Consider the following 6119-nt stretch of genomic DNA (forward strand, 5'->3'; position numbering starts at 1 on the left):
CGAGAGGAACGTTGAAGGTAAGCCGGCCAATCCAACAGCCTTCGGCGAGGGAGCATGGCTTGACTTTTAGGAGCAGTGGTGTGGCGAGTGGGTACGCGCGTGTGTGTTTTTACGTTTGCACGTGGTTCGTCTTTTTAGTGAGAAAAAACAAACGGCATGCATGCCATGCATGCACCGGTCCGGTCCGGCCTCTACTGGTTTGGCCCGGCCCCCGTGTCCCAGACCGGCCGGCGCGCACGCACGCCCCCACGCCTCGGGCCACGGGACCAATCAAAGCCGCAAGCCCTCGGCGACGAAAGCTGCAGCGCGAAATTGAATACGGCTTGGCACCACGCCGCCGCCGCGAGCCATCGTCAAAAGATCGAGAGAAGCAAAAGCCGCCCACGGAACCATAGCCCGCCCGCCCGCCCGCGACGACCAAGCAGAGAGGGAGAGAGATCACCCCTGCCGCGCGCGCTCTCGTCGGCTCGTCGTCGTTCCCCCTTCCTCTTCTTCCCGTCAGAGGCGGCGGCGGCGGCACCGCCGACAAGGTACGTCCACGGCACCGCACGCGCACCACGCCGCCTCATCCATTCGAATCTCAGCCCCGATACGCGCAAAAGAGCACCGCATCCGCATGGGCTGCTCGTATGCATGTATGCGCGCACTGTAGTTGATGTTGATCCACACCGTGGGGTTGGGGGCTACTCTGGTAGCAGTGGGCAGTGGCACCATCCAAGCATCACCAACTTCACCACAGAGTTTCGATGCATTTCCTTTCCATTTGATGATGTGAAAAATATTTATTCTTCTTAGAATTGTATATAAACTTCTTATTCCTAGTTATATCTTTTTTCATGAACTCTTCCGCTCCGGTCCGGTGAATATTTTCTTTTCTTTTCTATCTATATCCATGTTGTTTGTTCACGCTCCATTTATCGCATTTCTGCTTGGTATGGCAAAAAAAGGAAAAACCTCAACAGAGTGCTTATAATGGCATTTCTTGGTGCCAGAGAAATGGGGCTCCTGGAGCTCTTCATCACGGCATGCATGCCCGTTCTCAACATGCTCCTGGTTACTGGTGTTGGATCATTCTTGGCAACGGACTCCGCTGGGATACTGGGGAAAGAAGCCAGGAAACACCTAAACTATGTGAGTGCTGCTAGTGACTGTCACCTAACAAATCGATCCACAAAACTTTTTTACTTATTTAGTTTTTCTATATATCATGTCCCTGTCATATTCCGTTTATTTTACCAATCTGTCCACTTCTTTCCTGAACCAATTTTGTTTCTGCAGGTAGTGTTTTATGTATTCAATCCAGCTCTTATTGCAACCTATCTGGGAAAAACGATCACCATGGAAAGCTTGGCCAAATTGTGAGTCACACGCTTCTTCATTTTAACCTGTTGGGCAATCTTCATTGATTGTCAGTATCATGCATAATGAACTCTCCTTTTTCCTCCGTAAATAAATAAATAGATACTCCCTCCGATCCATATATTGTACTAAATCAGCGACAATTAATATGGATCGGAGGGAGTAACTCTTTTTAGAAAATATTTTTGATTGTGCTACTAGATGAGGAGAAGTAATTCTTTTGACTATTTATGATCCATGATACAGGTGGTTCATGCCGGTGAATGTGTTCTTCACTTTCATCTTGGGGTTGATCTTCGGTTGGATCGTCATAAAAGTCACCGGGGCTCCCCTCATGTTAAGAGGCCTCATTTTGGGTTGCTGTTCTGCTGGTACCTCTATCTTTTCATCTGAACCGTCAGAAAAATAGTAAATTCGCTCTCTATTTTAGACAAACTTCGTACAGTGCTTTCACACGTTTATTTCGCGGTGCAGTGCCTGCACTGCACGTATTTATTTTGCGGTAGGTTGGGCCTGGACAGATGCACTGCATTTACCTTGAATGAAAAGCTCACTGCTCCCCCATGCTTTTGGTTCAGACTAGTTCAGCATGCAAAAATCTTCTCAAAATCTTATGACTGAAATATGGAAAATGAGCATCAGATTTTTGATCCACTTATTCTTGTAAATCCTAGTGTCGGAAGTCAGTGCAAACATGCTAGTAAAAATACACAAATACTCATGTATAGACAACAACAAGGAGTATTAGAATCCGTGAAGGAGTATTAGACAACAACAAGGTATAGTGTTGATGTATAAAAAGCTATCAGCTACTGAATTTGTAACACCTGTAGAAGAAACAACCAGATTTTCAGTTATGATTATCAAGCACATTGTTTACCTTACCAAGGCAGCAAGCATCTGGCAAAGCTAAAATCTCAAGTGGGCCAGTACTGATTCAGAAGATCTTGGAAGTGCAGCAAAAGCACAACACGCAGTTAGTCCCTCTCAGTCCTTCTCATAATCTAACCTTATCTCCAGCTGGTACAGATAAGGTGTACTTCCCAGCATGCAAAAGGTGTAGCCATAGTACTGATTGAGTGACTGATAACCACACCTACCCACCTTTCACCATTCCATGAAGCAAAGATGGAGTGTTAGACCGTGATTCAAAGATCATGGTAATATATATCAGAAATATACCGCACCACCATGATAAGGATTAAGAGCAGACGTCACACGCCTGCTTTGTCCAGTTTTAATTTTTTCTATAAATCCTAGTATTCAAAGCCAACCAGAATATGATAGTAACAAAAATACAAATAAGAGATAACAAGAAGAGAATCGAGTGTTGATGTAAAAAGAAAGCATCTCACATGCTAGTAGTACCTACTGAATTTCAAACACGGGTAGAAGAAACAACCAGATTGTCAGTTATCATTATAGAGCACGTTGTTCATCACCAAGGCAGTAACCACTCGCAAGCGAAAATCTCAAGTGGTCCAGTACTAATTCCAAAGATCATAAAGATGAAGCACCCACATGGCTGTGTGCATTGATAGATGCAGAGGCCGGGGTACAGCCCCTTTGCAGAGAAAAATAACCACCCACACAGTTAGCCTGTAAGTCAGACTACGGGTCTTCCCTTCTCATAATGTTCCAGCTCCAGCTGGCACCACTGATAAGGTGTACTCCCTCCGTTCTGATTTACTCGTCGTGGTTTTAGTTCAAACGGAGGGAGTACTTGTCATCAAAATGAACAAAGGAGGATGTATCTAGACATATTTTAGTTCTAGATACATCCCTTTTTATTTATTTTGATGACAAGTATTTACGGACGGAGGGAGTACTTCCCAGCAGGGAAGGGGGTGCAGCCATAGTACTGAGTGAATGACTGAAAACCACATCTACCAACCTGCTAAGAAATTTCAATTATTTGTTAGATAGACATTTGGAGTTACCTTGATGAACTGATCGAACTTGGGCAGCTCCACCTTGAGTAGAAGTGTACAATTCCTCCTCGTTTTGTTTCTTTTTTCTGCGCTGATAGTTCGTCGAAAATCTTCGCTTGACTTGGTTGGTGGGTACAGGCAATCTGGGCAACATTTTCCTCATCATCATCCCAGCTCTCTGCAAAGAGAAGGGGAGCCCGTTCGGCGCACCTGATGTTTGTCAGACTTACGGACTAGCGTATTCCTCGCTCTCATTGGCTGTAAGACTATTACACACTCTGTTTTTTCTGTACATTTGTCCACATCAGGCAACCCTGATCGTGCTCGTTTGTCAAGGAAAACAGAACACCATGTCACTTTCGGTTATGATTGATTTTCTGCAGATTGGTGCCGTCTTTCTGTGGATGGGCGTGTATAACATCATTCGTGCAAATTCAAATGTCACTGAAGGACATGGCAGCTCGCCAATAATTCAAACAAAAGTCTTGGTTTCAGGAGGAACCGGATGTGCGGATTCAGAAGATAATCATTCAATTTCGAGTGGTCGTGTTGACGAATGCGCTCTCCCGTTGATATCAAATAAAACCAAAACAAAGGTTTTCATCGCTGCTGGAACTTTTTTTTTCTCTGCACAAGTTTTAGTACCCCACTATAGCCTACCTCCTTCACCTCCAAATCACCATACTCTGACACAGCACTCCAATAATTATCCCCCTATTTTGACAAAAATGAACTCCACTAAGTAAACCCATGATCCGGCTAGGCTAATCTAGGCGCCTACTACAGCAATAATGAATAAAACCGTAACAGTCTTGCCAACTTTCAGCACTAAACGATTTGGATTTGTGTTTGCATATAGGTCCCATTGTTGGAGAGAGCAAAAGGATTTGTATCGTCAGTTTCTGGAGCAGTTGATTTGAAGAAGCTATTCGCTCCTTCAACTATTGGAGTGGTATGCAGTTTCGGAAACTACCAATTTTACTTCTATATGGGGCAACATTGCGCTGCAATAGACTATTATTCTCTCCGTTCCTAAATATAAGTCTTTTTAGAGATTTCAATATGAACTACATACGGATGTAGAGAGACTTATATTTAGAAACAGAGGGAGTGGAAAATAAGCATGGCTGATTTGTATCCTTTGGTAGATTATTGGCTTTATTATAGTTGGAGGAACACCTCTGATTAGAAATGCTCTGATCGGCGACGATGCCCCTCTTCGTGTCCTTCGCGAGTCCGGTGAACTAATAGGGTAACACATCGGACTTCTTTCTTTTATCTTGTAAAAATACTTCAAGCTGCTGTCACTTGTAACCATTGACGTTGTTGGTCATGCAGATGATTTATGTTGTTTCATCCCACATATCTAACCATGTTTACTTGTTTTTCTTCGCAGCGGAGCAGCCGTTCCATCCGTCACGTTGATCATGGGAGGGAACCTCATCACAGGTAACCTTCACCCTGCCGTCCTCGGTAGTACCGATGAATGATATGCTTACTGAAAATTAATAACGACAAAAAAGGAAATTACCAACACTTGAACTTTAGCCTGAAACACGGAGCACTAATTCCTCCAGGGATACGCGGAAGGGCGAGCGTCCCGCCGTCAGTGATCGCCGGCGTCGTGGTTGTCAGGTTTGTGCTGCTGCCTCTGGTGGGCACCGCGCTGGTGAAGGCCGCGGTCCGCTACGCGTCATCCGGCCGGACCCGCTGTACCAGTTCGTCCTCCTGCTGCAGTACGCCGTCCCGCCCGCCATGAACATCGGTGGGACATCTGTTGCTAGCATAGCATGCAGTTCTCGTTTTCCCCGATTGCTTGACTGATGATTGGCGCGTGGGGTTGTCATCGTCATCATCTGCAGGGACGATCACACAGCTGTTCGGCGTGGGGGAGAGCGAGTGCTCGGTGATCTTCGTGTGGGTGTACGCGCTCGCGTCCGTGGCCGTCACCATGTGGTCCGCGTTTTTCATGTGGACGCTCTCGTGACCGAGTCTCTCCCGCGCCGCGTACGTACGACGGAGTACAATGGAAGGCCGGCGAGGCGAGCCAAGAGCTATATCTATTCCATCCATGTGTCGAGGCTTATGGTGAACGGTGGCTGCCAGGCATCGCCGGCGGGCTCGAGTTGGCGAGGCGACCAACGGCTTTGAGAGAGTGGGCAGATGGGGCAGAGATCGCCTGGTTCAAGGAGAAGCATGTTCTGTACTATGTAGACATTAGGGGTATGTTTGGTTTAAGAACGAAGTGGAACGAAATATCACGGTTCCATTGCAGAATGGGTCGATTTCATCCTTTTGTTCTGTAGAAGCAAGTCCAAAGAGTGAAATGATTATATATTGGTGTTTGGTTTGAGAGATGGAATGAAATGGAATTCATTTCTCACCCTCCTCCTCAGCTTGATTTGACATCTCGCCCGAGGAGCGTGGCCTCGGGATTGGATCTGGCATTGATCCCGGTAAAAAAGTTATCACGCTCGCCCTAGACCTGATGTGACATCGGGCCTGGGAAAGCGGCTTATGTTTGTGTTAGATGTGTGTAGTCTATGTCTGGTATATATCCCCATTGTATAAGGGGTTGCCTGCACTTTGTCACACATGTATATGTGATGGCCTTTGGCCTTCAGTAAAGATCAGTTGCTCATTTATCCAACATGGAGCTCCGTGCCTAGCTTTCTCGTCGCCGGCCACCTCCTCCCCCGTCGCCGGCCACCTTCTCCGCGCCCGGCAGAAGTCTGCCCCTGCTCCTGTAGCTGCTCTGCCCGCGCCCAGTCCGCGCCCTGCCTGCCCCCGGCTGCGCCCCAGCCGCGGCTAGGCCGCGCCATCTCCGCC

The 6119-nt window shown here is 46.9% G+C and overlaps 1 pseudogene; it reads left to right on the top strand.

Moving 5' to 3' along the window:
• The first annotated feature begins 235 nt into the window (after positions 1-235).
• Positions 236-5671, top strand: LOC123112437 (protein PIN-LIKES 3-like; annotated as a pseudogene).
• The last annotated feature ends 448 nt before the right edge of the window (positions 5672-6119 follow it).

The sequence above is a fragment of the Triticum aestivum genome, chromosome 5B (assembly GCF_018294505.1).
Source record: "Triticum aestivum cultivar Chinese Spring chromosome 5B, IWGSC CS RefSeq v2.1, whole genome shotgun sequence".
Taxonomy (NCBI): Eukaryota; Viridiplantae; Streptophyta; class Magnoliopsida; order Poales; family Poaceae; genus Triticum; species Triticum aestivum.